General features: G+C 39.7%; 1 pseudogene; it reads right to left on the reverse strand.

The window, feature by feature from the left end:
- Positions 1 to 1,383: 1,383 nt before the first annotated feature.
- Positions 1,384 to 1,941, reverse strand: LOC147358066 (olfactory receptor 52B6-like; annotated as a pseudogene).
- Between the last annotated feature and the right edge of the window lie 10,612 nt (positions 1,942 to 12,553).

Consider the following 12,553-nt stretch of genomic DNA (forward strand, 5'->3'; position numbering starts at 1 on the left):
AATATTGTATTGGTTTTGCCAAATATAGAAATGAATCCACCACAGGTATACCTGTGTTCCCCATCCTGAACCCTTCTCCCTCCTCCCTCCCCGTACCCTCCCTCTGGGTCGTCCCAGTGCACCAGCTTCAAGCCTCCAGTATCCTGCATTGAACCTGGACTGGCAACTCGTTTCATACATGATATTATACATGTTTCAATGCCATTCTCCCAAATCTTCCCACCCTCTCCCTCTCCCACAGAGTCCATAAGACTGATCTATACATCAGTGTCTCTTTCACTGTCTCGTACACAGGATTATTGTTACCATCTTTCTAAATTCCATATATATGCATTAGTATACTGTATTGGTGTTTTTCTTTCTGGCTTACTTCACTCTGTATAATAGGTTCCAGTTTCATCCATCTCATTAAAACTGATTCAAATGTATTCTTTTTAATGGCTGAGTAATACTCCATTGTATATATGTACCACAGCTTTCTTATCCATTCATCTGCTGATGGGCATCTAGGTTGCTTCCATGTCCTGGCTATTATAAACAGTGCTGCGATGAACATTGGGGTACACGTGTCTCTTTCCCTTCTGGTTTCCTCAGTGTGTATGCCCAGCAGTGGGATTGCTGGATTGCTTCCTGACCAGCATGCAGATTTTTCAAGAGGCAGATCAGGTGGTCTGGTATTCCCATCTCTTTCAGAATTTTCCACAATTTCTTGTGATCCACACAGTCAAAGGCTTTGGCATAGTCAATAAAGCAGAAATAGATGTTTTTCTGAAACTCTCTTGCTTTTTCCATGATCCAGCGGATGTTGGCAATTTAATCTCTGGTTCCTCTGCCTTTTCTAAGACCAGCTTGAACATCAGGACATTCACGGTTCACATATTGCTGAAGCCTGGCTTGGAGAATTTTGAGCATCACTTTACTAGCATGTGAGATGAGTGCAATTGTGCAGTAGTTTGAGCATTCTTTGGCATTGCCTTTCTTTGGGATTGGAATGAAAACTGACCTTTTCCAGTCCTGTGGCCACTGCTGAGTTTTCCAAATTTGCTGGCATATTTAGTGCAGCACTTTCATAGCATCATCTTTCAGGATTTGAAACACCTCAACTGGAATTCCATCACCTCCACTAGCTTTGCTCGTAGTGATGCTTTCTAAGGCCGACTTGACTTCACATTCCAGGATGTCTAGCCCTAGGTGAGTAATCACACCATCGTGATTATCTGGGTCATGAAGATCTTTTTTGTACAGTTCTTCTGTGTATTCTTGCCACATCTTCTTAATATCTTCTGCTTCTGTTAGGTCCATACCATTTCTGTCCTTTATCGAGCCCATCTTTGCATGAAATGTTCCCTTGGTATCCTTAAAAAAAAAAAAAAAAAAGATTAACTAGTAGGACAGGGAGATAAGGACAAAGTCCAGTCCTGTGGTGAGGAGAGCAGCAGTGAGCCCATAAATGCTATTAGGGACAATGCTATTGCAAGCCAATTTGGCAATGCCCATGTTCTCACAGTAAGTATGGTGAATGATGTTGCTCTGGCAGAAGTGCAGGCGGAGAATGAGTAGGACCCCAGGGGTGACCACAGCCAGACCACTTCAAGCCACTAGAGCCAGGACCACTTTGCTCATGAGAGAGCCTGTAAGTAGGGTAGTATAATGGTGTGGTGCACAGATAGCCACATAGTGGTCAAAAGCCATGGCCAGTACGACAGCAGATTCAGAGAAAAATAGAGCATGAACGAAAAACATCTGTGTGAGACAGGCAGAGAATGTTGATATGGAAGGGCCCTGCCAAAAGATAAGCATTGTGGGCACTGTGACGGTACAAAGTAGAACATGATTGAGAGCTAGCATGGCCAAGAAGAGATACATGGGTTCATGGAGGCTTCTGTCCCAGATCACCATCACCATAACCAGGCCATTGCCTGTCACAGCCAAAAGGTACATGAAGCTGAAGGGGGTGGAAATCCAAATTTGGAAGTCTTCTAATCCTGGGACACCAGTCAGCAAGAAGGCGGTGAAGGGAGGGGATGTATAGTTTGATGTTGTTGTAGAGAAGTGGCATAAATCTTTTATGTGAAAAATAGAAGGAAAAGAGCCAGAGTAAATAACCGCAAAAAAGAGCGTCTATTCCTTCAGCTTAGTCAAATCTGAAATATTAATTTTGGCATGATAATGGACAAAAGCAAAGTAATCCAAAAAAAAAAAGGGACAATCGTGGGCAAAACAATTCCTTTTTATGGAACATTTTTTCTCTGTGAAAAAAAATTTGTGAATCAAAAAAGAGTTGAGTTGAATTTTTGTAATGCCAGTTGTTATAACTATACAGTTTAAGCATGTCTTTTGAACCTTAACAGCTCTGTGTATATAGTGTTTCCCTCTAATTTGGTAATAAATTCTTAAATACTGAAAAGATAATTTTTCTCTCTCCTTTGTCTTGGTGACACTGAATAGAAGATTGGAGAGAATTAATATTCTATTCTTCAGTGGACAAATTTAATGGGAGGAGATGGGTTGGATGGTAGACTGATAAAGAAAAAATTGAAGGCAGCATGAAAGGTTGAATTCTTGTTTTCCATCCTGAGGGTATGAGATATTTCCCTTGGTTTAAGTTTTCCCACAATTAAAAAAAAAAAAAAAAAGATTTATTCATCTGAACTCTTTTTTTTTTAAATTTTATTTTATTTTTAAACTTTACAATATTGTATTAGTTTTGCCAAATATCAAAATGAATCCACCACAGGTAATGTTCATATTAACATGCCATTTAAACTGCTGTGCAAAAATTGTAGTGTTATCTATACCATCATAACACTAGCTCTCAAGGATCAAGAAATGGAGTCAGAGAACACAAACAAAACTCAGAGTACTGAATGATCTTACTAGAGCAAGTAGATCACTGAAAAAAGTCAAAGCACACTGTTACTCAGTACCTAGAAGGCAGTGGCAACCCACTCCAGTACTCGTGCCTGGAAAATCCCATGGATGGAGGAGCCTGATGGGCTGCAGTTCATGGGATCGCTAAGAGTCGGACACGACTGAGTGACTTCACTTTCACTTTTCACTTTCCTGCATTGGAGAAAGAAATGGCAACCCACTCCAGTGTTTTTGCCTGGAGAATCCCAGGGACGGGCGAGCCTGGTGGGCTGCCGTCTATGGGGTCACACAGAGTCGGACACGACTGAAGCGACTTAGCAGCAGTAGCAGCATTATTGAAAGAAATTTCCAAACAGTAGAGTGACTGCAATCTTTTATTCACAAATAAAAGATTAAGACATAATTTCAGCTACTTTTCTTTAGTAGTAGCAGTTCTTGCTCTTAATATATCAAAAATTATAAGGTAGATTTTCAAAAATCCCTCATTTGAAATTATCCATTATTCAGACCCATAGAACATAAATTCAATTGGTCATGTTTGTAGCCCAAAGTGGTACATTTGGTAAAAGCATCATATATATAAATCAACACTTCCTGACTGCAACTCTTAGCATGTTTAAAGTGATGGATAATAAACAATATTTCATCTAAAAAGAAGAAGAACAACAAAAATCTGGGATCTGCCCATGCTTCACTCTCATGTGAGGCTGTCACACCATTTAGCAGATGGAAAACTACCCTGCGTTTCAAGATACCTGACAATCCTCTCTTGAGTTAACTGAAATCCTTTTCACATTACCCCAATCCTTGTGAAGGATGTAGGGCACATTACCCAATTATCAACATAAATTTACCCTCCTCTCTCTCTCTTTCTCTCCCTCCTTTCATGAAATTCAGGTAAGGAAGAAAAAAACAAAACTTCTCATCAAGAGGCAAACACACAGATTAGGTAAAGGAGCTTTTAATGAAAACTCCAAGAAAGGATATTTTGAATGGTTGTTTCATTAAAACTGTGGAGGTATATCCATAATTTTATTAACTTCACTAGACTGAAGCTTTCCTTCTTTTTTGCGGCTATGTCCTAGTAGTGCCTGGCTTTGCTGTATAACACACACAGAAAATATCAGCATGTTTACATGGAAGACATATCAGATACCAGCATAGGAATGGACAGTACAACAGAAGTGGTAACAATAATAATTTCAAATTTGTATCCACCCTTATTATGTGCTAAGTGTTCCCTAAAATCTGTTCTAACCACTTTACATGGATTATCTAATTTAATGGTCACAAATACCTGATAAACTAGTTATTATTGGTATCCCAGTTTTACATGGAACATAACTCAGACATTGGAGGATTTTCTCAAGATCACATCACTAATGAGTATGTAAAGCCTGCTTTAAAATCCAGGGATCCTAATGACGGAATTCACAGTTATAACCACAAAACTGTTCTAATTTACCTTTTAGATGCATGGTTTTTCTAAATGACTGGAACATAAAAAAAGACAGTCTTAAATTTCCTCTTTGTATATTCACAGTGATATTGCCAGGTCATAGACAAAAAGAAATGTCTAGCTTATATGGATACAGAAAAATAAATATATTTATAGGTTTATCTGTATTGTGCATAGATATCCATGAAAACAGACCAGGGAATAACCTCTGGGCTGAGAAGTCTTTTGGGTATTTTACATGCTGAGTGACTCCTTTTATAACTGAAACCCACAGTCAGTATTTGGATTAGCTGACTAAGCTTTCCTTTCATACTTGGGAAATTAGGTTTTCCAGTTTTAAACTGCATTTAATAATTTTCACCCCAGAGCCACTTCTGAGCAACAGCTCTGCCATTTTGCCAGCTTAATATGCAAGCTTAAAATAAAATAATAATAATAATAAAAAAACACACAGAGGGTTTCCTATTGCTTGACTTCTCTGCAACCTAAGCTTCCCTGGTGGTTCAGCTGGTAAAGAATCCACCTTCAATGCAGGAGATCTGGATTCAATCCCTGGGTTGGGAAGATCCCCTGGAGAAAGGACTGGGTACCCACTCCAGTATTCTGGCCTGGAGAATTCCATGGTATTGTCCATGGAGTTGCAAAAAGTTAGGCACGAGGGTTTCTCTGGTGGCTCAGCTGGTAAAGCATCCTCCTGCAATGTGGGAGACCTGGGTTTGATCCCTGGATTGGGAAGACCCCTGGAGAAGAGAATGGCTACCCACTCCAGTATTATGGCCTGGAAAATTTCATGGATTATATATAATCTGGGGGGTTGCAAAGAGTCGGATAATGACTGAGTGACTTTCACTTTCATTACTTTCATAACAAAGACAAAATATATGTCTGTACATTACCACTTGTTCTTTATTGGCATGTGTTAAAATTTCACTGAGGTGAAAGTATGATAGAATATTTGAAGAACTCTCACTTTTCAAATGAAGCTTTTAAAAACTCACATGTATTATCTTATAGAGAAGTTTTATATTTTCAGAAAATATGAGAATCTGAAGAGTTTATGTATGTCGCCCATACCCCATCCACCCAGCTCTGTCTTAATCTTAACCTCTTACATTAGTGTGATACATTTGTTACAATTGAAGAGCCAATATAGACACTTTATTAACTACAATCCATAGTTTATACATTAGGATTCATTCTTTGTGTTATATATTCAATGAGTCTTGACAAATGTATAATGGCATGCATCTGCCATTACAGCACCATACAAAATAGTTTCACTGCCCTACGGATCCCGTGTGTTCTATCTATTTATCCTTCCTTCCCTTTAACCCCTCTGACAACCACTGATCTTTTTTGTTCTCTATAGCTTTTTTCCCCCCACAATGTCCTGTAGTTGATTGGAATCATACTGTACTGTAGGCTTTTCATATAGGCTTCTTCCACTTAGCAATATACACTTAAGTTTCTCCCAAATCTTTTATGGCTTGATTAATTCACTTATTTTTATTCCTGAATGACATTCCATTGTATCAGTATACCACAATTTATCCATTTATCTAGAGAAAAATATCTTGTCTTCATTTCTTTAAAAAATATTGTGTAAGGAATTTCCTTTGTAGATAGATAAGTAGGAGAAGGAGAGATTGCACCTATCTGGTTTCAGAACTGATCTCAACTTATTGCACTTTAATAGAAGTTTCATTATTAGTTTCATCCTGTTTCCTCATGGTGTTCTATGAAGAGACTATGTTTTGGAATGAAAGAGTGTGTGTATGTGCTCAGTTGTGTCCTACTCTTTGTGACCCTGTGGACTGTAGCCCACCAGGCCCCTCTGTCCATGGGACTTTCCTGGTGAGAATACTGGAGTGAGTTGCCATTTCCTTCTCCAAGAATGTAAGAGGCAAGTACTCTAATCACAGCTCTAGGTCTGAGAATGGATAGTCCTCTGAGGCTTAATTTTATCTTCTGTAAATGGGGTATAATAAACCATACCCACTTTGCGGATATACTCACAATATGACAAATGTGAAACATTTAGCAAAGTATGCAGATGCACTGTAATTTATTAACAAAATATAACTTTATTTTTTCTTATTTTCCTTAATATCCTGGCAAGCCATGTTTTTAATCCATGGATTTGTTAATCCTTGCAGCTAGATAATATAATGTCAGCTAGGCCAGTGAGAACAAAAGAAGGTTACATTTTATATATTATGAGAAAGTAATTGGCTAGGCAGTTGGTTAATTTCAGCCTCTCTGAAATATCTAGACAACTCACAAATATCTGAGACTTGACCCTTGGAACAATGTACAATGTGATCTTGTCTACAAACCAACTCAGATGTGCTTGTTTCTGAGATGATTCTGAATATCAAGTTCATCCAGATCCATTATTTTGAGGATTGCAGGCACTCTTATCTGGGTTCTATACTCAGAATCTCTAAGTCTGCTGTCAGTGTGTCTGCTGGGCTGCATTTTCATCTACAGACACTACTTTTCTTCCTCCCTTTCTCCTTCACTTCCCTCATTTCTTTTATTTCTTTCACCAACTTTAAAATTTCCTTTCATATCCCAGACATAATGATACATGGTGGTCTGTTCCATCATACATCTGAGAGACCCTCCCTGACTAACCTTCAAGGCTAATTAAAACCGTTACAACTTATATCCTTTATAGAATTGACTTTTATATGTAACTCATCAGTATTTGCCCTGCTTCATTTCACATTCCAAGGCCAAATTTGCCTGTTACTCCAGGTATTTCTTAACTTCCTACTTTTGCATTCCAGTCCCCTATAATGAAAAGGACATCTTTTTTGGGTGTTAGTTCTGAACGGTGTTGTAGGTCTTCATAGAACCGTTCAACTTCAGCTTCTTCAGCATTACTGGTTGGGGCATAGACTTGGATTACTGTGATATTGAATGGTTTGCCTTGGAAACGAACAGAGATCATTCTGTCTTTTTTGAGATTGCATCCAAGGACTGCATTTCGGACTCTTTTGTTGACCATGATGGCTACTCCATTTCTTCTGATGGATTCCTGCCCACAGTAGTAGATATAATGGTCATCTGAGTTAAATTCACCCATTCCAGTGCATTTTAGATCGCTGATTCTTAGAATGTCGACATTCACTCTTGCCATCTCTTGTCTGACCACTTCCAATTTGCCTTGACTCATGGACCTGACATTCCAGGTTCCTATGCAATATTGCTCTTTACAGCATCGGACCTTGTTTCTATCACCAATCACATCCACAGCTGTGTATTGTTTTTGCTTTGGCTCCATCCCTTCATTCTTTCTGGAGTTATTTCTCCACTGATCTCCAGTAGCATATTGGGCACCTGCTGACCTGGGGAGTTCCTCTTTCAGTATCCTATCATTTTGCCTTTTCATACTGTTCATGGGATTCTCAAGGCAAGAATACTGAAGTGGTTTGCCATTCCCTTCTCCAGTGGACCACATTCTGTCAGATCTCTCCACCATGACCCGCCGGTCTTGGGTTGCCCCACGGGCATGGCTTAGTTTCATTGAGTTAGACAAGGCTGTGGTCCTAGTGTGATTAGATTGACTAGTTTTCTGTGAGTATGGTTTCAGTGTGTCTGCCCTCTGATGCCCTCTTTCAACACCTACCCTCTTAGTTGGGTTTTCTTACCTTAGGCGTGGGGTATCTCTTCATGGCTGCTCCAGAAAAGCGCAGCCGCTGCTCCTTACCTTGGACGAGGGGTATCTCCTCATCACTGCCCTTCCTGACCTTCAATGTGGGATAGCTCCTCTAGGCCCTCCTTTGCCCGCACAGGCACAGCTCCTTGGATGTGGGGTAGCTCCTCCCGGCCACCGCCCCTGACCTCGGACTTGGGTAGCTCTTCTCAGCCGTTCCTCCGCCTTCGCAGCCTGGCACTCTTGGCTGCTGCCCTGACTATGCCAAAGCCTTTGACTGTGTGGATCACAATAAACTGTGGAAAATTCTGAAAGAGATGGGAATACCAGACCACTTGACCTGCCTCTTGAGAAATCTGTATGCAGGTCAGGAAGCAACAGTTCGAACTGGACATGGAACAACAGACTGGTTCCAAATAGGAAAAGGAGTGTGTCAAGGCTGTATATTGTCACTCTGCTTATTTAACTTATATGCAGAGTACATCATGAGAAAAGCTGGGTTAGAAGAAGCACAAGATGAAATCAAGATTGCCGGGAGAACTATCAATAACCTCAGATATGCAGATGACCCCACCCTTATGGCAGAAAGTGAAGAGGAACTCAAAAGCCTCTTGATGAAAGTGAAAGTGGAGAGTGAAAAAGTTGGCTTAAAACTCAACATTCATAAAACGAAGATCATGGCATCTGGTCCCATCACTTCATGGGAAATAGATGGGGAAACAGTGGAAACTGTCATACTTTATTTTTCTGGGCTCCAAAATCAGTGCAGATGGTGATTGCAGCCATGAAATTAAAAGACGCTTACTCCTTGGAAGGAAAGTTGTGACCAACCTAGATAGCATATTCAAAAGCAGAGATGTTACTTTGCCAACAAAGGTCCGTCTAGTCAAGGCTATGGTTTTTCCTGTGGTCATGTATGGATATGAGAGTTGGACTGTGAAGAAGGCTGATCGCCGAAGAATTGATGCTTTTGAACTGTGGTGTTGGAGAAGACTCTTGAGAGTCCCATGGACTGCAAGGAGATCCAACCAGCCCATTCTGAAGGAGATCAGCCCTGGGGTTTCTTTGGAAGGAATGATGCTAAAGCTGAAACTCCAGTACTTTGGCCACCTCTTGTGAAGAGTTGACTCATTGGAAAAGACTCTGATGCCGGGAGGGATTGGGGGCAGGAGGAGAAGGGGACGACAGAGGATGAGATGGCTGGATGGCATCACTGACTCGATGGACATGAGTCTGAGTGAACTCCAGGAGTTGGTGATGGACAGAGAGGCCTGGGGTGCTGCGATTCATGGGGTCGCAAAGAGTCGGACACGACTGAGCAACTGAACTGAACTGAACTGAACTGACATCAGTATTTGATATTTATTTCTCTACTTTCTATTTCCAAAGACATAAGAAGCTATCCCTGAAGCAGTTTTCCCCCTACATCTCTATATAGGAATACAGTAAGTATTCAATACATATGCTATTTCCCTGCTGAGAGTTGAAGAGTTGCTACCATGACTATGAATTTTTATGCCCTTTTGGACATGAAAGTTTAAACCATGTCCATCCTTTCTGAGAATATCTTGTGCTGTGCTAAGAGAAAATATGGCATGATTTATACACTTAATGAATTTCTAAAAATTCCTAAAGTGTTGTTAAATTTCACTCAAATCTTTAAAAATCATTATAAATAAATGACATTAAAATTCATTAATCAAAATTTCCCAAAGAATGCAAAGTAACAAATGATAAAATGGAGAGTCTTTACATCATAGGTCATTCAGTCAGTCAGTCAGTTCAGTTGCTCAGTTATGTCCGACTCTTTGTGACCCCATGAATCGCAGCACGCCAGGCCTCATTGTCCATCACCGTCATAGGTCATTAGGAAAATACAAATATAAATCACAGTGATATACTACTTCATACCCATTAGAATGCCTATAATCATGAAGACAGAAAAGTATTGGTAACTATGAAAAAAACTGAAATACTCATTGCTGCTATGAATATAGAAGAGTGAAGCCAACTTGGAAAAATACATTGACAGTTTTTTAAAATAGTAAACAGAGTGACCACACAGTTCACAATTCCACCTCTAGGTATGTGAACAAGAGAAATTAAAAGATACGTTCACATGCACTTGTGTATTTATTTTACTAGTAGTATTATTCATAATAGTCCCAATGGGGAAGTAACCCAATTGTCCATCAACTGTTGAATGGATAAATAAGATATGGTCTACCCCCAAAATTAAATGCTTCTTTTTGATATAAAAAGCACAAAACATTAACATATATTATAACATAGATGAACCTCAAATACATTACATTAGGTAAAAGAAGCTAGAGACCAAAGACCAGCTATTATATGCTTTTATTTATATGAAATATCCAGTAAGGGTAATATATAGAGTCAGAAAGTAGATAAGTGGTTACCTAGGCTTGAGGATGCGAATGGAAAGTTACTGCTAATGGACAAGAGGTTCATTTTGGGAATGACAGAAATATCTTAAAATTAGTGTGGTAATAGTTGAATATTTACATAGATTCCTATTTAAGTTAAATTCCTAAGAAGTGAACTTTGGGTCAAATATCTGTGTTTTTGAAGACTTTGGACACATGATGCCAAATTCTGCTCCAGAAGTGTTGCCTCCAGGGCTGCTGCTGCTGCTGCTGCTAAGTCACTTCAGTTGTGTCCGACTCTGTGTGACCCCATAGACGGCAGCCCACCAGGCTCCACCTTCCCTGGGATTCTCCAGGCCAGAACAATGGAATGGGTTTCCATTTCCTTCTCCAATGCATGAAAGTGAAAAGTGAAAGTGAAGTCACTCAGTCTTGTCCGACTCTTAGAAACCCCCCATGAACTGCAGCCTACCAGGCTCCTCCGCCCATGGGATTTTCCAGGCAAGAGCACTGGAGTGGGGTGCCATCGCCTTCTCTGGCCTCCAGGGCTACTGCCCCCATTAGCTCACTTGTGTGGGATGTTTGTAAACAAGTAAGTATGCATTATGATATAATAGACATTAAGCAAGACAGAGGAGAAGGAAGTGGCAACCTACTCCAGTATTCTTGCCCAGAGAATTCTGTGGACAGAGGAGCCTGGTGGGCTGCTATCTATGGGGTTACTTACAATCAGACATGACTGAAGGGACTTAGCATGCATACATGCACTGGAGAAGGAAATGGCAACCCACTCCAGTATTCTTACATGGAGAATCCCAGGGACAGAGGAGACTGGTGGGCTGCCGCCTATGGAGTCTCACAGTCGGACACGACTGAAGTGACTTAGCAGCAGCAATAGTTGAACAAGTATTTCAATAAAGTAAAATGCATCAAAATGTACAATTAAAATGGATGTATTTTGTGGCATAGGTATCTCAATGTTGTTGTCCAGTAGTGTCTGACTTTTTGCGATCCCATGAGGGTCGCCAGGCTCCTCTGTCCTCCACTGTCTCTTGGAGTCTTCTCAGATTCATGTCCTTTGAGTCAGTGATGTTATATAAGGAGCAAGTGTCTTTCAATATAATAGCTATAGTCACTGTCCACAGTGATTTTGGAGCCCCCCAAATAAAATCTGTACAACTTCCACTTTTTCCCCTTCTATTTGCCATGAAGTGATGGGACCAGATGCCATGATCTTTATCGTGTCCATCCTTGCATGAAATTTTGCTTTGATATCCCCAGTTTTCTTGAGGAGATCTCTAGTCTTTCCCATTCTCTTGTTTTCCTCTATTTCTTTGCATTGTTCACTTAAGAAGGCCTTCTGAGAAGGCCCCTCTTCTATCTATTCTCTGTAACTCTGCATTCATTTGGGTATATCTTTCTCTTTCTTCCCTGCTTTTCACTTCTCTTTTCTCAACTGTTTGTAAAGCCTCCTCAGACAATCACTTTGCCTTCTTGCATTTCTTTTTATTTCATGTGCTTTTGGTCACTGCCTCCTATACAGTGCTTTGAACTGCTGTCCATTGTTCTTCAGGCACTCTGTCTATCAAATCTAAGCCTTTAAATCTACTCATCACTTCTACTGTATAATCATAAAGGATTTTATATAGGTCATACCTGAATGACCTCGTGATTTTCTCTACTTTCTTCAATTTAAGCCTGATTTTTGCAATAAGTAGCTTATGATCTGAGCCACAGTCAGCTCCAGGTCTTGTTTTTGCTGACTGTATAGAGCCTCTAAATCTTGGAGTGCAAAAATATAATTAATCTCAATAAAGCAGTTTTAAAACTTAGTGGAGAAGACATAGGAAATATATAATCAATGTTGCCATTATTGACAATAAAATTGTGTTTCATTTACAAAATTTGCAAAGTAGAAAGCTACTAGATAGTAGCTATCCAAAAAATATCTAGTGCTAAACAAATAAGGAAGCAGGATGGGTATGATAAGTACTAGTATAATGATTAATACACAAATGATAATAATATAGAGATGCTAATGCACTAAGATGTTATCAAGTATCATATATGAATGTATAAAATTGAGAGAAGAAAGTTAAGAGATGTTATAGAGATGTTATCTTAATAGTGATTTTAAACAAAAGGATTCCGAGGTTGGGAAGATCCCCTGGAGGA

The sequence above is a fragment of the Bos grunniens genome, chromosome 15 (assembly GCF_055505025.1).
Source record: "Bos grunniens cultivar Pamir isolate PY7600 chromosome 15, Bosgru_T2T1.0, whole genome shotgun sequence".
Classification (NCBI taxonomy): Eukaryota; Metazoa; Chordata; class Mammalia; order Artiodactyla; family Bovidae; genus Bos; species Bos grunniens.